Raw genomic sequence first — 24,300 nt, 5'->3', positions numbered from 1 at the left:
TATGTATTGAACCACATTTCTGCAGAGATTTTTTCCTATCTGTTAGGATCTTTGAAATAATGTTGCTGGAGGGAAAACATAAATTGCTATCAGCAATCATCGTAATCCGAACACTTCAGCTGTTCAGATCTAGAGGTCATCAGAGAATGGAGAAATCTCTCCAATTTTTTTTCTGTTTGGCCCAATTCTTCCCTCCACCTTTAATGCCTCTCTGAGGAGATTGCAAGTGGTTGAAGAGGGGAATGGGGATTAGAGGAGGAGCTGCGATGGATTGATTGGGCAGAAGATACACCATGCAAGGATATACTTTTGAAAGAACTGGTCAGGGTACAAAATAAGTGAAAATGGAGCCAGAATATCAGAGACTATACTTCAGAATGTTTTATTATTCCATGGTCTAGACATTGCATTGAGCTAGCAAATTCAACACCTAACAGAATCACAGACAAAAGTGGAGGCCTTGGTCTGGAGCAATAAAACATAATTAGCTTTATTGGCAATTATTTATCAGAAGCTTAATTGAATGTAAATGTATTCTTCAGCTTGATACATAAAAATATTGCATTATGGAAAATAACCTTTCCAGAAATTCATCACCCATATCATGACATGTAGGAGTTCTGTGGTCCAGATGTGAACATGCTGTCAGCAGCATAGATTACAAACACGAAACCATGCCAAATGTTAAGCTGGTCTTATTTATGATGTTTATATATGTTTGGGCTTGATTTATTATCAGGTTAGGTTTTAGCCAATACAAAAAATTCTTAACTCCAAAATGAACAGTGGAAGTTGAGGAAACAATTTAATTTTGCCAGCAAGAAGTTCCATATAGGCACGAATGATTCTAAATAGTTATAAAATTTAAAAAATCAAAATTTAAAAAATGCAAAAGCAAGATCAAGAGGGAAGAGTGGGAGCATTAGTTTTTAATAGTTTAAAATAACATTGTATATTTTATTTTACAACTATAATTCAATGATAAAGTGAATATCAGATTAGTTTCTGATTAAGTTTATTTAAATGTCACAATGAATAAACTGTTGGCCCAGGGAAACTGAGTTGCTTGCAGTTCCTCTAAATATTATGCAGAAGGCTTCTCAAATCAGAGGTTCAGACACAGTGCATTAATCTTAATTAGCAGAAAATTTGAAGTCCTTCATACTTGAAGTCCTTGCAAACTACATCAGGACTGCAGCTTACTTCAATATTCTTCGCACTCTGGAAAAACAAAAATAATTGCAAAAACATTAGGCAAACAAAATTGAAGCAAACATGTTTCCTCTTGTGGTAAAAGGTCAAACTTTAAAGAAGCAAAAAGTGGTGCAAATATTTATGTCATACTAGAGTGTGGTCCAAGTACTTCAAATGTAAATCTTTTCAACTTAAATATTATTCTCAAGCATAAAATACATGTTGGTGTACCATGGAACAGAATGTGCACATGTGAGAATATTAGGGCAGATTTTCCACTAGCTAAACCGTTGTTATTCCTGTGGACATGGCAGTTGAACGTAGAAAACCTACTACTTCGCACTGTTCCCCTTCCTCAACTTGCACTCTACTCACTTGACATCTTGCCCCTACCCATCTGGCACCCTAACCCCCCCCACCCCCCTAGCACCCTAGCATCGTATCTTACATACTTAGCTTTAGACAGTTGCTGTCAAAGTGGTCAAAGTGGCTGTCTGACCATTTAAATTTCAGAATACATCAGCTGACTGCTGTGAAAAGGGAATGTAGTTTATTTTCCTCTGGTAGTTTTATGCAAGAATTGTCAGGATGGAAGTATGACTCTGCAATTTTGATCTATTCAAAATCTCCTCACAGAAATGCAGAGCTCACTATTTTCATCAAAAAAGGGCCACAGCAGCAATCTGCATGAGATCACCACTCCTTAGACATCTCTAATTCAAGGTTACAATCCTAATAGAATCTGATAAGATTAGATTACTTACAGTGTGGAAACAGGCCCTTCAGCCCAACAAGTCCACGCCAACCCTCCAAAGAGCAACCCACCCAGACCCATTCCCCTACATTTACCCCTTCACCTAACACTATGGGCAGTTTAGCATGGCCAATTCACTTAACCTGCACATTTTTGGACTGTGGGAGGAAACTGGAGCACCCGGAGGAAGCCCACGCAGACACGGGGAGAACGCGCAAACTCCACACAGACAGTTGCCTGAGGTGGGAATTGAACCCGGGTCTCTGACACTGTGAGGCAGCAGTACTAACTGCTGTGCCACCGTGCCACCTTACATAGTTAAGGGAAAGAAATCCAATGGACAAGATTTCAATTTAAAACTTTCATTGTAACAAACCAACTGAAATGAACAAAATTCATATATTACTCAAATGTGCAGGATATTTCAAATAAATAAGATAAAGTTCACTTCAAATAGTCATTATAACATGGGTGTGCCTCAAATAGCTGCATGCACTCACATTATTTCTACACTAACGTACAATTTCACACCGTCTTTCTAACTCCGCCTCCTCGATACAAGTTCTTCCACTTCACAGTCAATTGTTTGAGTCCTTGGGTCACATTCATCAGCAGCCATTTTCCATCTAAGTTTCTGGTCAAGAGTAACTCTGACAAGTCTCTATCTATGAACCTTCAAGCACTGAGGTGATGACAGTCCTGATGGTACGACTAGCCAAGAGTAAAAGGGAAGCGTACATAAGGTCCAGGCAGCTAAGAACAGAAAAGGCCCTGGAGGAATTTCGCAAGATTAGGACCAGTCTTAAATGAGGAATCAAGCGGGCTAAAAGGGGTCATGAAATAGCTTTAGTGAGCAAATTATGGAGAATCCCAAAGCATTTTATTCTTATATAAGAAGCAAGTGGGTAACTAGAGAAAGGATTGGTCCACTAAAGGATAATGAAGGAAGGCTGTATGTCAAACCCGAGAGAATGGGTGATATTCCGAAAGGCTACTTTGCATCAGTGTTCACTGAGGAAACAAACATGATAAATGTTGAGATTAGGGATAGAAGTTTAATTAGTCTGGATCATGTTGACATATGTAGGGAAGATGTGTTGGGTAGAATAGAGGTTATTAAGGTGGACAAATCCCCAGGACCAGATGGGATCTATCCCAGGTTGCTGAGGCAGTGAGAAAGGAAATAGTTGGGGACCTAACAGATATCTTTGTGGCATCCTTAAACACAGGTGAGGTGCTGGAGGACTGGAAGGTTGTTCATGTTGTCCCCCTGCATAAGAAGGGTAGTAGGGATATTCTGGGTAACTACAGAACAGTGAGCCTGATGTCAGTGGTGGGAAAGCTGCTAGAGAAGGTACTGAGGGATAGGATCTATTCATAGGAAAGAATGTGTTTATCAATGATAGGCAGCATAGTTTTGTGTGGGGGAGATCATGCCTTACCAACTTAATAGAGTTCTTTTAGGAAGTGACCAAGTTGATAGCTGAAGGAAGTGCTGTTGATATCATATATATGGACTTTAGTAAGGCGTTTGATAAGGTTCCCCATGGTAAACTAATAGAGGAAGTGAAGTCACTTGGTGTGCAGGGTGTTCTAGCTAGATGGATAAAGAACTGGTTGAGCAACAGGATACAGAGAGTAGTAGTTGAAGGGAGTTTCTCGAAATGGAGAAAGGTGACTAGTGGTGTTCCACAGGGATCAGTGCTGGGGCTACTGTTGTTTGTGATATACATAAATGATCTTGAAGAGGGCACTGTTGGTATGATCAGCAAGTTTGCAGATGACACGAAGATTGGTGGAGTAGCAGAAAGCATAAGGAACTGTCAAAGAATACAGGAGAATATAGATAGACTGGAGACTTGGGTGAAGAAGTGGCAGATGGAGTTCAAACCAGACAAATGTGAGGTGATGCATTTAGGCAAGTCTAATTCTAGAGTGAGTTATACAATGAATGGAAGAGCCTTGGGAAAAGTTGATGAGCAGAGAGATCTGGGAGTGCAGGTCCATTATACTCTGAAGGTTGCTGCACAGGTGGATAGAGTGGTCAAGAAGGCATATAGTATGCTTGCCTTCATCCATTGAGTATAAGAGCTGGCAGGTCATGTTAAAATTGTACAAGACTTTGGTTCAGCCGCACTTAGAATACTGTCTACAGTTCTGGTTGCCAAAAGGATGTGGATGCTTTGGAGAGGGTGCAGAGAAGGCTTATGCGAATGTTGCCTGGTATGGAAGGTGCAAGCTATGAAGAGAGGTTGAGTAGGTTAGGTTTGTTTTCATTAGAAAAAAGGAGATTAAGGGGGGGATCTGATTGAGGTTTACAAAATCATGAAGGTTATAGACAGGGTAGATAGAAATAAGCTTTTTTCCCAGGATGAAGGATTCAATTACGAGAGGTCACGCTTTCAAGGTGAGAGGTGACAAGTTTAAGGGGGATACATGTGGCAAGTACTTTACACAGAGGGTGGTGGGTGTCTGGAACGCATTGCCAGCAGAGGTGGTAGAGGCAGGCACGGTAGATTCATTTAAGATGCATCTGGTCAGATGCATGAGTAGGTGAGGAGCAGAGGGATAAGAAGCTTAGGAATTGAGCGACAGGTTTAGATTTGGATTGGCTCAGGCTTGGAGGGCTGAAGGGCCTGTTCCTGGGCTGTAAATTTTCTTTGTTCTTTGTTCTTCTTCAGAAACGTTTGGACTCCTTTCTTTGATTCCCTTGAAATGCTCTGGAGGCTCTGTTAAGATAGGAACAGCTGCATTGGGTCTTCTGTAGTTCACAATTCCTTGCCCATTTTTCACCTTTCCAATTGTGTAACAGGTGCTGTAAACAGTCTTTGCTTTATTTCCAGAGGTCTGCTTCAGTTCCATAATCAGTTTCACTCAGGGAGAGCTTTCCTTTTTTTCTCTTCAAATGAATTTTCAACATGTTCTGAACTGCCAAACTGGCTGACCCAACCCCACTGCAAATAGCATCTATTTGCCCTTTGCCTCTTAGCTGTTCATCTCTGCAGCAACCCAAGGTCTTGTGGAAATTTTTTCAAACCTGATGTTGAATGATGTTGGAAACCAACTAACTGTTTCACAGAATACTCTCTAGCCTCCTTTGATTTTAAAGGAACATAGCACAAAAAGAAAATCTTTGCTTTGCAATGCAATAAGATCATCATCATATTTGCCTAGAGGAAAGCACATATATTAATATAGCCAAATACATAAACACTGATGATTTCACGTAAGCTGCCAGAGAAATAATGGATCAATGAGTACATATGAACATTCAAAATATGAGCTACTTATGCACACAGATACAACCAGGTGTCCCTAATTTTATCATATTATGTAAAGTTGATATATGTTGATAAATGTATTTGGGACAGTTTAACAATTTTTAAACATTTTCAGTCATGATAATTTCATAAATATATTCTTCACTTTTAAATGGAGCAATATCAGGCCAGGATTATTTATTTAGGAGGCATTTTATTTAAGAGAATACTGCCTTTAAGAAGCCTGCTGTGTTATTCTATATATCTTAATATACAATTTTCCTTCATCTCTCCACCCCCATTCAAATGTCTGGATTGCTAATCAAAGATCAAAGAAGCCTGTAAGTCTGGACGATACCAGATCTCCAGTATATTATTCAGGAAGAATCCCCAAATTAAAGGTTGCACATCAGAGTATGTATTATACAGTCTGGTTTTACTCTTTAAATTCAGATAAATGGATTGCAAACAGTAGCAAATCATAGTGCAACTCTTGCATTTACTGCAACCCCTAATATAAAAATAATCAACAGTCTCCATGTTCATAAACAAGCAAAACTATAACAGAAAAGAACGAGAATTCTCAACTGCAATGCTCTTGTCGAACTTGACTTTTTGTGGCTGCTAGAGTTATACAAACACATATAAGGCTGCAAGAAATTGTCATAGATACTCTTTGGAGAAAGCAATGTCAATTCAGCAGACATCTAAATAAATCGTAGTGTTGAAAAGGAGAAAATTATGATGAAAGTGCTGGTGGTTTTTTTTGTTTTTCTTCTTATCTGATTTGCTTGTTCGCTTTGTTGGTAATGTTCAGAGGAGTGAACTTTAATTTTCTGTAACCCTGTTTGCTACCTTTTACAGATGCTGATAGACACAAATGAATTACAAAGAAATGTACAATGTGTATGTTCTTGTGTTCTACAAAGAGCAGGTTAATCATTGAAATTTTTACCATATTTCACTCTCTGAAACAGTCAATCAAAAACTGAAAATGTTCAAGTGAAATATGTAAAATGTAAAGACATTTATAAAATGCATGGTTTCTATCTAGCTCTTGTAGCTACACTGACTATTTGGTTCAATTCAGATACACTGTACATTTTGAGGAATAAACGGGATTTACGAATATTCAAGTCAGTTCAACATTCAATTCTATAGTTAACAATTTTGTCATCTTCACAGATTTGGTGTCCTGGTTAATGTTTTAATTCTGTCTAAAGTGATATATAACAACATTGGTTGTTACCTCCTTGTAATGAACAATGGGCCATTTGACTTTATTGGTACATTTTTTGCAATGGCCTGTTTCATGACAAAACAAATAGGGTATAATTGAAGTAATTTCACAAGGAACTGAGGTGAAAATGTCCCTGTGGTGAAAATACCAATGTAACGTTTAAAGAGCTATGTCGCTTACGCAAAGGAAAATCAACAATCAGTACCTTCCAGTAGAGTTAGGTTTACATCCAGATTCTCTCAATAATGCAAAAGTAAAATAATAGTGTCAAATGTGACATTCTAATTGAGGGAGGCAGTCATGCACTGCAATTCCTTGCTCTGAGAATTTTCTGCTTGAATAATAACTACAAACACGCAGCTCATACTGCACCAGATTAGTGGGGAACTTGTTTCCATGGAAACATTTTTTTAGCTAATGTTTTCAAGATTATATATAATAATCTTTAATAAAGAGCACCACCGCCCTTGGAAGGGGCTTTTATTTACTTTTTTGTTTAGCTATATGCAATGTAAATTTTTTTATGTATTCTGCAGATCTCAGACTAGGGCGAGGTAGTAATATTACTGGATTAGTAAAAATCTCTGGGGACATTGGTATGAAACCCACTATAGTGGATGCTGGAATTAAAATACTAGCCCAATGGCAACCATGTAAACAGTCATTGTCATGAAAGCCCATCTGCTTCCCTAACATTCTTTAGGAAATGAAATCTGCCATCCTTACCTGGTCTAGTCTACATGTGACTCCAAGTTCACAGTATCGTGGTTGTCTTCTAACTGCCCACAATATGCATTAAGTACTGGCTTAGCCAGTAACACCTTCAAAGTACAAATTGAAACAATAAAAACCCAAAAAAGAGAATATTTCAAGAACTGACTTCTACATTGCATTTGCAGTAATGTGAAACATGGTAAAATTTAAGTGCACATATCAAACTCACACTGCTTCTCTGTGTTTGAAAAAAGAGAAAACATTCGTTTAATCCCTTTTAAAAAAACCCAGAGTAACTACCACCCACACTATTGCCTACAAAATCCTTCCGGATGACTTTGTCATAATGCATGCATTTATCTTTGATTATCACAAGCTTTTTCTTCAGGGGTTGGGGGTGTGGTAATATTGAAACGGAGAGTAAAGAACACACTTATAAATCATCTTACATATTCTCGAGATGACTTTTGAAAGTGTATCTACTCAGCTTTTCATACAGAATTGTAGTAGCTATTTTGTGCACAATTTGGACTTGTAAACAAGAAGAGGGAACTACCAGTTAATCTGTATTGGTAGTATTCATCAAGGGATAAATATCAGTCAAGAAGCTTCTTTGATTTGTACAATGGGATATTTTTTCCTACATCTGATTCGTTGGTGGGGTTCTAATTAATGTCTCGTTCAAAATACTGCATTTCTACCAATGCACCACTCTTTCAGTGATTATCCTTCATGCTTTTTTTAAGAGTAGACTTTTAATACATAACCATGGAATTCCATGTAGAAGATGGTCTTCTGGTTTTCAAAAAGCTATTGGTGTAGTTCTGAAAGACTATTAGTCAATCTTAAAGCCGTGGAGATTCAAATTAAATCTAGGGAGTAGCTGAGAAATTGGCTACTGACAACAAGAGTGAGTCCTTGTTAGAGGGTGTGCATCATAAGAAGGAAATGCTGTGTAAGATGTCTCCGGGCTTTAAATTGGGTGTTAAAATGCTATTTACAATTTGTAGACATGACCTGAGTTCATCAACTTAACATAATATGGTCAAATTTACATCTGACAACAACATGTTTGTGAAATTGGAAGAGGTTGAATTGAAATTGCAGAAGGAGCTAGAGAAACTGAAGATGTCAGAGATATTCCCAGAAAGATCTTTTTAGAAGTGGCAAGCCTTAAGTATTCTGGTAGATTAAAGACCATGCTAATTGCCATCTTTTGTAGAATTCTTTATCATTGGGAAGCCTGCTACCACTGTGCCATGAAGACCCACAATCTGCTGTGAGTGGAAGAAATTATGTATTACATATCCTTAATCAAAAATAGAAGAGTCCTCTTTTGAAATATTCTGTGCGATTTTGTTTCAATTGATTTTTAAAAAAAGACAAATTAATCTATGAGGGCAAATTCTTCATGTGATTTTTCATTTTATTTGATTGAAAAGCTAAAGGGTTTATTTTCTGTTCTAAGATTTCATTCAAAACATGGAACTGTACAGTTTAAGAATGGGCCCTTCAGCCCATGATGTTGTGTCAGACATAAAGCCAAATTAAACTACGTCCTTCTGCCTGTCCTTGGTCCATATCCCACCATTTCTTGCATATTCATGTGCTTATCTAAAAGTTTCTTAAACAGCCCTATCGTATTTGCCTCCATCCCCAGTCCTAGCAGTGCATTCCAGACTCCTATATCTTGCTGTGTAAAAACGTTGTCTCCCACATCCCCTTTGAACTCCCCGCCCCCCCCCCCCCCCACCTTAAATACGTGCCCCCTAGTGTTCGACATTTCAACTCTGGGAAAAATATTCTGACCGTCAACCCTATCCATGCAGCTCATAATTTTTATCAAGTCTCCCCTCAGCATCCACCATTCCAGTGAAGAAAACCCAAGTTTTTCTAACCTCTCCTTATAGCTCATACTCTCTAATCCCAGGCAATATCTTGGTAAACTTCTGCGCCCTCCCAAAGCCTCCATGTCCTTTCTGTAATTTGGCAACATGAATTGAATGAAGTACTCCAAGTGTGGCCTAAACAAAGCTGCAACATGACATCCTGACTCTTGTACTCAATTCCCCAACCAGTAAAGGCAAGCATGTCATCATCCTTCTTTACCATCCTATCTACTTGTGTAACCACTTTCAAGGAGCTGTGGACTTGAATCCCAAGATCCCTCTATACATCAATGCTATTCAGGATCCTGCCATTATCTATATACTTTTCCTTAACATTTGATGTTCCAAAGTGCAGCATCTCATACTTAACTGGTTTAAACTCCATTGGTCATTTCTCAGCCCATAGCTGCAACTGATCTTTATCCTGCTGTATTCTTTGATAACCTTCTACACTATTCGCAACTCTACCAATCTTTGTATCATCTGCAAACCTACTATCCACCCATCTACATTTTCATTCAAGTGACTTATATTTAACCACAAATAGCAGAGGTCCCAGTACAGATCCCTTTAGAATGTCACTAGTCATGGATCTTCAGCCGGAAAAACACTCTTCCACCACTAACCTCTGCCTTCTGTGGGCAAGCCAATTCTGAATTCATGTGATCAAGTCACCATTGATCCCCTTCAACTTAATCTTCTGGATGAGTCAATCATGAGGGAATTTGCCAAAAGCCTTACTAGAATCCACATAGATAACATCCACTGCTCTTCTCATTGGTCATTTTTGTCACTTCTTCGAAAAATTCAATTAAGTTAGGCATGACCTGCCCCACGCAAAGTCATGCTGACTGACCCTAATTAGAGCATGCTTTTCCAAATGCATCTAAATCCTATCACTAAGAAATCTTTCCAATAGCTTCACAACCACAGATATGAGACTCATAAGTCTGTATTTCCTGAATTATCCTTATTTCCCCTCTTGAACAGAGGAGCAACATTACCTACTCACCAATCCTCCAGATGTCTCCAGCGGCTAGTGACAGTACAAAAATCTTGGTCAAGACCCAAGCAATCTTCTCTCTTGCCTCTCTCAATGACCTGGGGTAGATATCATAGTGTCCTGAGGACTTATTCACCTAATTTGTCTATCTTTTACAATGATACTGTAGTTCTTTGGTTGAAGAATAGAAGGAGACCATGGAGGTATTGATCCTGCTCTGTCATATCCATTGTCATGGCATCTCTTAGTTTTTGATTTTAAAAAAAAATTCTATTCCATGTTCATTTCCCCTAAAATCCCTTCTTCCCAAAGATTCATCTCTCTGTGATACAATTCAAATAACTTTGCCTCTATGGACTTCAGGAGTGTGCTGTGGATTCTCTGAACCTTCAAAGCTGGCTTCTCTACCAATATAATCATCTTCCCTCAAGCTTCTAACTACATAAATTATTATGTCCTCCATGCATTTTAAACAAATATTCATCAAATTTAGTAAACTTTCGTTATGGTTTGGTTATAAACTTGGTAATAGTTTAAGTGATAGCACAACGACTTGTTTATGATGTATGTGGAACCAATATTCACTGCATCATTTTTAGCCATCCATTAATCCAGAGACCCAGGTACTGTCCTGGGTCAGTGGTTTAAATCCCACTATGACAAATGGTGGAATTTAAATTTAATAAAAACATTCTAGAATTAAGAGTCTAATGATGACCATTGAACTGTTGTTGATTGTCATAGAAACCTGTCTTGGAAAATGCTATCCTTACTTAGGAGAAAGTGAGGACTGCAGATACTGGAGATCAGAGCTGAAAATGTGTTGCTGGAAAAGCGCAGCAGGCCAGGCAGCATCCAAGGAGCAGGAGAATCGATGTTTCGGGCATGAGCCCTTCTTCAGGAATGAGGAAAGTGTGCCAAGCAGGCTAAGGTAAAAGATAGGGAGGAGGGACTTGGGGGATGGGCGTTGGAAATGCGATAGGTGGAAGGAGGTTAAGGTGAGGGTGATAGGCCGGAGTGGGGGTGGGGGCGGAGAGGTCAGGAAGAAGATTGCAAGTTAGGAAGGTGGTGCTGAGGGTTGGGACTGAGACAAGGTGGGGGGAGGGGAAATGAGGAAACTGGAGAAATCTGAGTTCATCTGTTGTCATTTCAGCCACCTCCAAACGGACCCCACCACCAGGGATATATTTCCCTCCCCTCCCCTCTCAGCGTTCTGAAAAGACCACTCCCTCCGTGACTCCCTCGTCAGGTCCACACCCCCCATCAACCCAACCTTCACTCCCGGCACCTTCCCTTGCAACCGCAAGAAATGCAAAACTTGCGCCCACACCTCCCCCCTTACTTCCCTCCAAGGCCCCAAGGGATCCTTCCATATCTGCTACAAATTCACCTGCACCTCCACACACATCATTTACTGCATCCGCTGCACCCGATGTGGCCTCCTCTATATTGGGGAGACAGGCTGTCTACTTGCGGAATGTTTCAGAGAACACCTCTGGGACACCCGGACCAACTAACCCAACCACCCCATGGCTCAACACTTCAACTCCCCCTCCCACTCCGCCAAGGACATGCAGGTCCTTGGACTCCTCCATCGCCAGACCATAGCAACACGACGGCTGGAGGAACAGCGCCTCATCTTCCGCCTAGGATCCCTCCAACCACAAGGGATGAACTCAGATTTCTCCAGTTTCGTCATTTCCCCTCCCCCCACCTTGTCTCAGTCCTAACCCTCGAACTCAGCACCACCTTCCTAACCTGCAATCTTCTTCCTGACCTCTCCGGCCTATCACCCTCACCTTAACCTCCTTCCACCTATCGCATTTCCAACGCCCCTCCCCCAAGTCCCTCCTCCCTACCTTTTATCTTAGCCTGCTTGGCACACTTTCCTCATTCCTGAAGAAGGGCTCATGCCCGAAACGCGATCCTCCTGCTCCTTGCATGCTGCCTGACCTGCTGCGCTTTTCCAGCAACACATTTTCAGCGCTATCCTTACTTAGTCTGGACTATATGCAGCTCCAGGCCCACAGTGATGTGGTTTACTGTTAACTGACCTCTGGGTAATCAGGTTTTGGAAATAAATCGTAGCCTGGCTAGTAATGCCTGCATCCTATGAATTAATATAAAAAGGTGAAAAAAGCACTCTTCAAAATGAAACTAAAATTTTTGGTATAGTTAAGCTTTGTATGATTAAATGCAGTACAAAATATGAAATTAAACAAAAAACATTTTGTGCATATTTAGTCTGCAAATGTGTGACAGCGATACACAAGATTTTGTTCCGATTCGATTCTGTGCATTATGTGTTTAGGAGCCATGTATCTTGATGTTACTAAGGAGCTTTGCCATATTTCAGTGAAGCAAATGAAAAAAGAATGGATAAATGAATTTTAATCGCCGTTGTCAGAGATATGGATTTAATTTCAATTGACTTCAGAGATGCAAAATCAAATATTAAATGTAATGCAACTCCAGTGGAAAATCTCCTTAGAAATAATGTTAGCACATTAGCTGAGTGATTCACCAACATGAAAAATATCAATGACAATCATAGCCACCCATTTCCCATTAGATTACTAAAGGTTTATGAAACCATTAGCAGCTGCCTCAATAGTTTATCAAAGACTAAATAAGCAGATGACCAGCGTCTAATTCTATCCATACTCAGAAAAATACTCTACAATCAGAAGGCTGTGAAGGAGGGATTTCCTACTTAGCCTGCATTCTAGATTGAATAGATTTGCAATTGATTCCCACATCATATCTAATCCATGAGCTGGCTACTTAGGTCTTACATAAGGACAAAATAGAACTGAATAACTTTAGAAAGAATCAGGCTGTGCCATTTAAGACATCTCCAACATGTTGCCATCAGCAAACATAACTTCACTGTCCTTTTCTCTGTATTGTAAATTACCACTGTCTCCATGACACTCTGGTCCAGTCTTCGACCAACCCTACCAATTCTTGTCTTTCTCATGCAAATGCAGTATATGCAACATATGCTCTTCGACCTCGTCCCTTGAACCAACCGGAACTTTATTAACAAACACATAGACTTGAACCCCATTTACCACCTTCAAAGGAAAATAGGAAATGACATCACCAACCAAGGAAACCTAAACACATTAATATAAGCACGTCATAACACCAGTGCTTCACTGGAGGCTCACTGATGATGTTACCTAGTACTGTGTCGAAACGTCAGAAAATGAACCTTCCAGGTCAGTGAGCAAACTTACATCCAGAACCTCAACCTGAGCTACAAATCTTCTCAAAACATAGAACGTTGCAGAGACTGAATTTTCTTAAGATTATTTAGAGTCATGGAGATGTGAAGCACGGAAACAGACCCTTCGGTCCAACTCGTCCATGCCGACCAGATATCCTAACCTAATCTAATCCCATTTGCCAGCACTTGATCCATATCTATCTAAACCCTTTCTATTTATATACCCATCCAGATGCATTATAAACATTGTAATTGAACCAGCCTCCACTACTTCCTCTGGAGGCTCATTCCATATACGCTCCACCCTCTGTGTGAAAAATTTGCCCAATAGGTCCCTTTCAAATTTTTCCCCTCTCACCCTAAACCTATGTCCTCTAGTTCTGGATTCCCCCACCCAGGGAAAAGACCTTGTATATTTATCCTATCCATGCCCCTCATAATTTTATAAACCTCGATAAGATCACCCCTCAGGCTCTGATGCTCCAGGGAAAACAGTCCCAGCCTATTCAGCCTCTTCCTATGGCTCAAATCAACATCCTTGTAAATCTTTTCTGAACCCTTTCAAGTTTCACAACCCTTTCAAGTTTCTGATAGGAAGGAGACCAGAATTGCATGCAATTTTCCAAAAGTGGCCTAACCAATGTCCTGTACAGCTGATACATGACCTCTCACTCCTATAGTCAATGCTTGACCAATAAAGGAAAGTATGCCAAACACCACCTTCACTATCCTATCTACCTGCAACGCCACTTTCAAGGAACTATAAACCTGCACTCCAAGGTCTCTTTGTTCAGCAAAACTCCCCAGGACCTTACCATTAAGTGTATAAGTCTTGCTTTGATCTGCCTTTCCAAAATGCAGTTAAAATAAATCACATTTATTTTAACTAAACTCCATTTGCCACTCCTCAGCCTATTGGCCCATCTGATCAAGATTCCGTTGTACTCCGAGGTAACCTTCACTGTTCACTACACCTCCAATTTTGGTGTCATCTGCAAACCTACTAACTGTACCTTCTAGGTTGACATCCAAGTCATTTATATAAATGATGAAAAGCAGTGGACCCCTCACTGATTCTTGTGGCACTCCACTGGTCACAGGCCTCTAGTCTGAAAAGCAACCCTCCATCACCATCCTCTGTTTTCTACCTTTGAGCCAGTTCTATAGCCAAATGGCTAGTTCTCCCTGTACACCATGAGATCTAACCTTGCCAACCAGTCTACCATGCTGAACCTTGTTGAACGTCCATATAGGTCACGTACACTTCTCTGCCGTCATCAATGCTCTTTGTTATTTCTTCAAAAAACTCAGTCATGTTCATGAGATGATTTTCTACGCACAAAGCCATATTGACTATCCCTAATCAGTCCTTGCCTTTCCAAATACATGTAAATTCTGTCCCTCAGAATTCCCTCCAACAACTTGCCCACCACTGATGTCAAGCTCATCAGTCTATATTCCCTGGCTTTTCTTTTCTACCTTTCTTAAATAGTGGCACCACGCTAACCAACCTTCAGTCTTCTGGCACCTCACCTGTGACTATCGATGATACAACTATCTCAGCAAGGGACCCAGCAATCACTTTCCTAGCTTCCCACAGAGTTCTAGGGTGCACCTGATCAGGTTCTGGGGATTTATTCACCTTTATGCATTTTAAGACAACTAGCACCTCCTCTTCTGATATGATTGAAACTATTGGATCCTTTCTATATTTTCTGTGGCTCCTTTATTAGCAGATATTAACACAACTAGGCCTTTATTAGATATAGCAAAACATCATTAGTTGAGCTTCTGTTGTTTAAATAATTCTGACAAAAGCCATGTGGCAAATTTTGGATCCAGACAGCTATAATATACATCTGTGTACATGTTCTGACATGAATAGAACAATTTATTATTAGAACACAGGACAAAAGTTGTAAAATGTTGTACTAGTGAAGCCAAGATTGTTAGTAGTTTAAAAATTACCCTGATAGCCAAGAGTCTGAGGACTGCATGGACACAGATTTACAGTTTTGGTTATAAATGTTTATCATGCTGATGATAGTTTATCTTATGTTATTTTCAGCAAATATTTTATTGGGAATTTGTAATGAGTGGACATGATCAGTGGTCGCTCTAATTTTCTTTTTGGCTTCATGGGTCTGTGGGGTCTGAGTGCAGTAAAGACATCTGGAACCTGAAGTTGATACTGTGATTGCTGTGGAACCTTGGGAGTGGCTGTGTGTGCTTAGCAGCACAGCTTAGAGAAAATGTATGACATGATTGCATATTGAAAGGCATACGTAGAGCACAAATTTAATTGAGAACAAAACTGCAAAACATTAAATTTTGTCTGACGTTGGTCATTTCAGACATGAACTTATCATCTTAAAAGATTGTTAAAGGTATCTAGAGAGCTTTTACTTTAAAATTCATAAACAAAACTTACTTAATCAAGTGACAACAGTATTATTTTTAAAGAGACATACGTCATTTCAGAGCATTTGAGCAGGCTCAACCATTGCACAAGCAATTTACATTAAAGGAGATTAAAAGGAAATAAATCAGGGAGTTACAGACCTGTTAGCCTCATTTCAACTGTTAGTAAATTGAAGTCTGTCATGCAGGATGAAATTTCTAAGCTCTCTGAGAAACGTGAGTTCATCAGAGGTTGTTAACAGGGATCTTTAAAAGGCAGGGTCCAATTGACTGATCTTACTGGAAGTGTTTTAACAGGAGCAAAAGATGAATACAGTGAAGGCAATCTCTATTGATTTTCAAAAGTCTTTAGATTAGATTCCATGTAAAGATTAATGGCAAAGACTATTTTCTGTAGAATAAAAGGGAAACCCTATCAATTTGTTTATATCAAATTAAAAAGTATGGCAGATTAAAATTGAGAGATTGCTGAGTACAAAGAGAGACTGACAAGCTGGGAATACAGGCTGCCGATATAGTTCACTGCAGAAAATGTGAAGTGATACATTTTGGTGTGCAAAGGGAAAGGGAATATTTCTCGTCATATTCTGAACAAGAGGAAAGGGCATAGGAATAGTCATTCAGAATGAAATATAACTTGCAAGTGGATGATGTTATAAAAATACATTGTTTTTATACATGGTATGTGAGCATCACAGTCAGCTAAAGTGAACCATGTTGCTCTGGAGTCAGGTGTAAGCCAGACCAGGTAAAGATGACAGATCCCATGCAGTCCAAAGTGTGCACCAGGATCTCAATGGATTCATTAGCTGATAGTTTGAGGATGTGAGCTCCAGGGCAGCAATGGAGCCTTGCTATCATCGAACCACCCTCACACTTCTCATTTGGGGATTTGTGACAATTTGCAAGCTTCAAAATGGGGGCAGAATGAGAAGTGCTATCTTAAAAGATAGTTCATCCTGATCGATTGGGTACTATATTGGACAGAATCTCCCACTTGTGTTGTGATGAGCGTGGAATTTAGAAGGGCATGTATCGATTCGGGACGGTGGCATAAATGAACTCCAGTTCCTCTACAAGAGCTAAAGGCAGCCGATGGCTAACCTAGCTATCTTGCCACAGTTGAGCCCCTTAAGTGGTTCATTAAGGACCACATAAGTGCTGCACTCATGCTTGGTGGTATTAAATCAATACTGGGCAGGCCTGTCACCATGTGCTAAAGTCATGTTGTTACTTTATTACCTCAAGGAGTGTGTCTCTTGATTAAATATCCTCAATGCCTAATAAAAGTTCAGGACGTTGGAAAGTGATGGAAACTATGGAGATGCACTGCCCTACTCTTGCTACTGATCCCTCTGCACCCCTCACTCCATGGCCCCTGCCCCAAAAACTACCAATTGGCTGGGTTCCTGCACAGTCCTGGCACTCACTTTGGTTGATTTTTTTGTAACAGCCTCTGGCACTGCTGAGCCCAAGAGGTCCTGGCCTCTAGTTGACAGTACTCTAGGGAAAGACCTCACCCAGCATCTTGATTCCAGGTAAAAACCCATCGGTGGTCTCACTACTGCACAATTATTTTGTGATTTGGGGCCCTTCCTATAAAGAGGTAGTGTGAGCAGCTTGCCAGTACTCCAGCTGGTCGATGACACCGTTATCAGCTCAACAAGATTCCATTCCGAATTACAAAACTCCTGGAGTGTTTAATTAAAAATGGACAATGCTAAAAATAGACAATATAATCCAACTGTAATACCCTTAGGTACTAAAATGCAGATAAGTACATTTATTAATAATGCATTCTGCACTTACTAAAGGATAGTGTAACACACTGAGAATTTATTTGATGCAGAACATTTATCTGCACAACATGTTCACCTATTCGTCTGCACTGGGAGCTATCTGCAAGCTGCTGGTTTCGAGCCTTTCATTGTTGTCATAGTGATGTCTGAAGTAGCTATTTGGCGAATAAATTAGATCCCACACTGTTATAAAGTTAAGAGCATATTCATCAGGTTGTCCAATCATGAAAGTCATTGAATGTTGCCAGGGTTAGACGATTTGAGCTATTGGGAGAGATTGAATAGGCTACATCGGAGGCTGAGGGGTGACTTATAGAGGTTTATAAAATCATGAGAGGCATGGATAGGATTAATGGACAATGTCTTTTCCCTGGGGTCGGGGAGTCCAGAACTAGGTGGCATAGTTTTAGGGTGAGAGAGGAAAGATATAAAAGGGACCTGAGGGGCAACTTTTTCATGTAGAGGGTGATGCATGTATGGAATGAGCTGCCAGAGGAAGTGGTGGAGGCTGGTACAATTGCAACATTAAAAAGGCATTTGGATGGGTTTACGAATAGGAAGGGTTTGGAGGGACATGGGCCGGGTGCTGAAAGGTGAGACTAGATTGGGTTGGGATATCTGGTTGGCATGGATGGGTTGGACCGAGGGGTCTGTTTCCGTGCTATACGTCTCGATGACTTTATGACTCTAGGAAGAAAGCATTGGTTCACCAACAATGTCTGCTTCCTATCCTTCAACCAATTTCATACACAAATTATTACCATCCTTGTGTTATGTCGTATGCTGGTATTTTCTGATTACGTTTTCAAATTATTTTCGAGGATCTCCTCTTCTTCCTGCCAAATTTCATTCAGTGTTTGGAGTCCAGTGAATTGGAAGCTGTTTAGCATATGTTAATGATGCATCTGCCTGAATCCAATGAGTATGTTAGTTACCTTTAAAAGGGGGCTTAGTTAAAATGGCAATTGCTGGAAATGAAGTGAGAACAGAGCAACAATTTGGTCTTTGCGCAGCTATTTTAGTTGCATATCCACCCCATCTCCTTCAGGTGGGGCAAGTTAAAACCTTTTTAGTACTTCTTTACAATTCCATTAAAAGAAGTGCACAAGAACATTCGAGCACTAATCAATTTTTAAAAATCTGATGCTCATTGGTATACAATTTTGAAGTAAAATACACTTATGCTTCCATATTTTTGAAATTGCATGATTGTTTCTGTCAGAAATTCTATATGACGAATGGGGTTTCCAGGAAATTGAACTCCATTTATAGGACACTTACAGTATTCTACTCAGCTTTTCTCAAAGCCAAGCTTTATAAACACACAAAAGCATAATGAAATGAACAGATCTAACTGTCAGCAAAAAACAATGACAAAATTGCATTATTCCTTTCTGACCACCCGAAGAATTTTAAGAAGGTTCACTATCATTTTTATTTGAAAATAGCTTAAGCAATAGAAATCTGACTTGGCTGAGTTGATATCAAAAGCAGAGAATTAAATTTTTGATGAGTTTTGACTGATTCAAACAATATTACAGCCTGAGTGAGTGAACGGGAATGGGTTCACAAAGTATTCTCCAGATGTCATTTACCCTTTGCCTGTTGAGCCAATCTGGGAACATTGTTGCCCAGATCTTCTGGTTTCTTCATTGCCAGAGATTGAATATTCTGTGCATTCGGAGCGTGGGGGTGTCCTGGTGTACTGATTACATGGGAATTTCTTGGGGTGTTTGAACATCGTACAGGCAATTCCCCTTTTCCCTAGACCATCTGAAAAAGTTTCTAAAGAAACGTTTACTTTGTGTTAGAGTTAAGGATGCTTTAAATTTTATAATTTAATGACTGACAGAAAAGAAAAGAGAAAGAATAAAGTATGAAGTAAGAACATGACGTAATATAGATAGATTGGACTGTTTAACAGCAGTGTTAAATATGTAAGAACCTTTATTGTGCTAGGCTTAGATTCTGGTTTTGAAGTTGCATATTTATCCCTCTATTTCTGACATTGAAGGATTTTGTTCCATCTCAGCAAGTGGTGGGGCTGAGTGAACCAGAACCCTTTTCAATAACACTACTCAGAATGTAGCGAAGGGAAAGTGAGAGAATGGTTGTTTTTCCTCTTACTTATTTAGGTCCACAGCTCATCCAATTTTTATAGGAAAACAGATAAAACTTGTAATTCCAAACCTGAGCCAGTTAAAGGTATTTCAAATTAAAGATATTAAAGATGCTTTTACATTATAATATTACTGTTAAGCTATCTTGTTCCAGCCACTTAATCATGGATGTTATAAATTGCAAACAAATTCCTGGGTCCTGATTCTTCTGCATTGCTGGTCAGGACTATGAATGGGGATAATGGTGTCAGATGAACAACTGATTGAAACTGGCATTACAATGTAAATGCACTTCAGTTACAATCTTACTGGAAAATTCCTGTTCCAAACATATGGAGTCATTTGTTTCTTTCAACCTTTCACTCAGCATATTCCCATATAATTATACTGCAAGACAGTCATCTGGACAAAAATATCTCTGTCTTTTCAACCATTTATTTTTCTCTATAAATATCAATTTCCTCCAAATTGGAATTATTAAAAGTAGCTTCCATCACATCTGCAAGTAAAATCTCTTTTTACTAAACATCAATTTTTAAAAGAGTGCTGTGGGCCAATGGATACAAAATGAGCTGAGGGACAGGAAGCAAAGAGTAGTGGTGAATGACTATTTTTCAATTCCAAAGGAATGATATAGTGGTGTCCCCGAAGCTTGATTTTTTAAAATTATTCATTCACGGGATAAGGACGTCACTGTCTAGGATCAGCTGATTAAGATCACTGCTGTTTTTCTTTAATTATCTCCACTGGTTCCGACAAAGACTAATGTCAAAGTTTTCAGATGATAAGGACGAGGGAATGATCTAGTGGTGTTGTCATTGGACTAGTAATCCAGTGACCTGGGTCATATTCTGGAACCTGGGTTTAAATCCCACCATAGTAAAATTTGAGTTAAAAAAGAACACAAACCAAAAGTCAAGTGATGACAATGATTGTATACCTGGTTCACACATAGTCTTTTCCTTTAGGGAAAAAAACTTACCTGGTCCTGTCTACATTTGACTCCATTGTCATAGAATTGTGGGGGACTCTGGAGTGGTCAACCATTAGTTGCATCAATTGCTCCAAGTCTAAAGGGTACAAAACGTAGCATCAACTTGGCATCAAAAGCAACAGTAAACATGACCCTATTGTCCTCACTAACACCAAAGGGGGTTGCACCAAAGTTGGAAGAGCAGCCTCAGAGACTGGTCCCTTTAGACAATACCTTCAAATCTATCATTAAGAAAGACAAGGGCTGCAAATGTATGGAAATACTACAACCTGAAAAACTCACTTCCAAGTCACTCACCATCCTTAGAAATACACTGCTGTTTAGAGTTGCTGTGTCAAAGTCCTGAAACTGTCCCCAATATTGCATTGTAGGTCTAACTACACCACATGTATTTCAGTGCTTAAGAAGGCAGCTCACCATAAGCTTCTCAAGGGTAACTGTACTGCAATAAAGGACAGACCATCCTGGACCTCACCTTCTACCCCACCAACCTTTATACATCGCATCATCCTCCACCATTTCCACCACCTACAAACAGACCCCTTCACCAGAGGTATATTTCCCCCCCCACCCCAATCTGCTTTCCGTAAAGACTGTTCTCTCTGTGACTACCTCGTCAGGTCAAACCCCCGCTTCCACCCGCCACCCCCCCACCCCCCAACAACTCACCTTCCTCTGCCACCACTGGAATTGCAAATTCTGTGCCCACACCACCCCCTCACCTTCGTCCAAGGCCCCAAAGGAGCTTTCTACATCCATCAAAGTTTCACCTGCACTTCCACATTTACTGTATCAGTTGCTCCCAATGCAGTTTCCTCTACATTGGGGAGACAGGACGCCCACCCGCAGAGCGCTTTAGGGAACATCTCCGGGGCACCCGCACCAACCAAACCCACCACCCCATAGCTGAACACATCAACTCCCCTTCCAACTCCGCCGAGGACATGCAGATCCTGGGCCTCCTCCATCGCCACTCCCTTACCACCCAATGCTGGAGGACAAAAGCCTCATCTTCCACCTTGGGACCCTCCAACCCCAGGGCATCAATGTGGATTTCACCAGTTTCCTCATATCCCCTCCCCACACCTTATCGAGTTCCAACCTTCCAGCTCAGCACTGTCCTCTTGACCTGTCCCATCTGTCAATCTTCCTTCCCACCTATCTGCACCACCCTCCCTTCCGACCTATCACCTTTACCCCTACCTCCAACCACCCATTTCATTCTCAGCTACCTTCACCCCAGCCCCACCCCCTCACATTTATTCTCTACCCCCAAGCCTTATTCCTGATGAAGGGCTTTTGCCCTGCTCCTCGGATGCTGCTTGACCTGCTGTGCTTTTCCAGAACCACACTCTTGACTTTCGCCTGCAATAAAGTCCAATCAGTGATGCCCACATCTTATGAGTGAATAAAAAAGGTCACAAAACATGGAAATTTGGTAAACTCCAAGCAGGAAATAATAGACTCTATGAGAATCTAGATAGTTTGATGAGATTGCAGATGAAATTTTCTGCAGAGAAATATGCAATTGTATATTTTGTTAGGAAGATGAGCAGAGATGAGATAAACTTAATGGTACAATTTTAAAGGAGATCAGAAACCCGCAGGTGTCCATACACAAACGTTTGAAGGTGACAGAACAGTTATAAAGAATACGAGAAGGGATCTTTGTACACAGAATCTATCACTTAATTAATGAAAGCAGAGAGTACAAAAACAAGAATGTATGTTAAACCTTGGTAAAATATTGATCAGGTGCCAGTTATATTATGGTGTCCAATTCTGGTTAGCACATTTTGGAAAGGATGTCAAGATCTGAACAAGAGGATTAGAATTGTGTATGGAATAAATGTACTCAGTTGTGTGGGGAGAAGTGAGAAGCTGAATTTGTTTTTATTTATTGGACGCATGTGATGTTCTGAAAAGTTTTGATTGAGCAAGTAAGAAGGAATTGCTTCCAATTTCAAAAGGTTTGGTAATTGAAGAACATAGCTTTGAAATGACTGGTGGAAGACCCAGAGATAGGAGGAGGAGAGGATAATAGGGGGACAGTTGCTATGATCTGGAATGCATTGCACAAAAGATGGTGCAAGAAAATTCAATAATAACTTTCAAATAAAAATAAGATAAATACTTGAAACATAACAATTTGCTGAGCTATGAGAGGGAAGAAAAGGGGAATGAGACTAACTGATTACAAAAACCTGGCACAGACACAATGGGCCGAAGGGTCTATTTCTTTGACATATCATTTTGGGATATAATTGCACTTATTATTTTGTTAGTTCATTTGCAACTGAATAGGATCAACAGCAAAATCACCACAAATTTGAATGTACTCAAGGAACTGATCAGAAACCAGAAATTATATTGAGGATGAATGTGCATCAATACTAGGAGGAATCACTTACCTTCCCTTTATTGACCTTTTTCTAAGTACTGATAACAATACACAGCCAAGGTACCTTGGTGCTATTTCATCTTTACGCTGAATAATACAGCAGCATTCAAGTAAAAAGGCAGACAGACCTAAAGCACAAACAGTTTTCAAGCTGGAACTAATTTTAAACATGGATAAATATCTCTGGGCAAAATGTACTTGGTGCACGGTGGAAATAAACTTTAAAGGAAAAAGCAGGAAACCTCTTCGGAGCATCAGAGAACAAAGACTGAATTTTGGTGCCAGAACTTCCAAGTTTTTCCTTTCTCCAGAATTTTACTGTGGGCTTGCTTAACTCATTAACTTTATGGTTGTAAGAGGAAAAGTTAAACTGAATAGCACCCTGGAGCAACTCAGTGAAAAACAGGAGTAGATGCTTTGAAGTATTTTTATTGGCTTGTAGTAGACTAGTGTTGTGTTTTCAATTATTTGAAACAGTCTGTGCAGCAAGGCTATGCATTAGGTTATGCAATCCAGTTCTGTGAATAGTTCTGCTGATAGATCCAAAGAACATTTCATTTGATACATTGAATTGTTGGCATTTGATCGAATAAGTTGTCAACTGCACATTGCCAATGCCTTTGATAAGTGTTTAGCTTATTTATCAACATAATCAGTTTTGGAACAGGGGGGATCTGTACTGTTGGGACGGTCTCCACCTGAACCGATCAGGTACCAATGTTCTAGCAAAGAGGATAAATAGGGTGGTCAGTAGGACTTTAAACTTCTGAGTTGGGGGGAAGGGAAAGTGAAAGCGACAGGGAGTATGGCGTTAAATGGAAAGACAAGCAGCAGAATAGCATGTGTCCAGGCGGATTTAAAATTGAGGCAGACTGGGAATGCAGAAAAAAGCAAGGATAACTTAGGACATCATATGACTTCCAATATCTCTAATGATAAGAAAGTTAGCATTAAGGCGCTTTACCTGAATGCTCGTAGCATTCATAACAAAGCAGATGAACTAATGGCACAGATCATAGTGAATGATTATGATGTGGTAGGCATCACAGAGACTTGGTTACAGGGGGGTCAGGACTGGCAGTTAAACCTCCAAGGAATTTCAACTTATCGAAAAGACAGGGAGGTCGGCAGAGGGGGTGGGGTTGCCTTGTTAGTTAAGAACAAAATTAAATCTATGGCACTGAATGACATAGCGTCAGATTATGTGGAGTCTGTGTGGGTGGAATTGAGGAACCACAAAGGCAAAAAAACCATAATTGGAGTTGTGTACAGACCACCT

The 24,300-nt window shown here is 40.0% G+C and overlaps 1 protein-coding gene and 1 long non-coding RNA gene across 3 annotated transcripts in view; one reads left to right on the top strand and one right to left on the bottom strand.

Annotated features, from left to right (window-relative positions):
• The window catches only part of LOC140469240 (multiple epidermal growth factor-like domains protein 9), a 329,117-nt gene that overhangs the window by 153,401 nt on the left and 151,416 nt on the right, over positions 1-24,300 (top strand). The window lies entirely within an intron of this gene.
• On the bottom strand, positions 397-23,273 carry LOC140469241 (uncharacterized). 2 transcript variants are annotated; one of them, XR_011956033.1, is made up of 4 exons: positions 23,032-23,273; positions 20,609-20,696; positions 7,175-7,269; positions 397-1,221 (listed from the first exon to the last, which is right to left on the bottom strand). It is a non-coding gene; the product is annotated as an uncharacterized lncRNA (long non-coding RNA). The 2 variants fall into 2 exon arrangements; XR_011956034.1 differs by lacking the exon at positions 7,175-7,269.

Source organism: Chiloscyllium punctatum, chromosome 49, assembly GCF_047496795.1.
Source record: "Chiloscyllium punctatum isolate Juve2018m chromosome 49, sChiPun1.3, whole genome shotgun sequence".
NCBI classification, from domain to species: Eukaryota; Metazoa; Chordata; class Chondrichthyes; order Orectolobiformes; family Hemiscylliidae; genus Chiloscyllium; species Chiloscyllium punctatum.
Note: the sequence above shows the minus strand (reverse complement) of the source record. Positions and strands in the feature narration are given on the sequence as shown.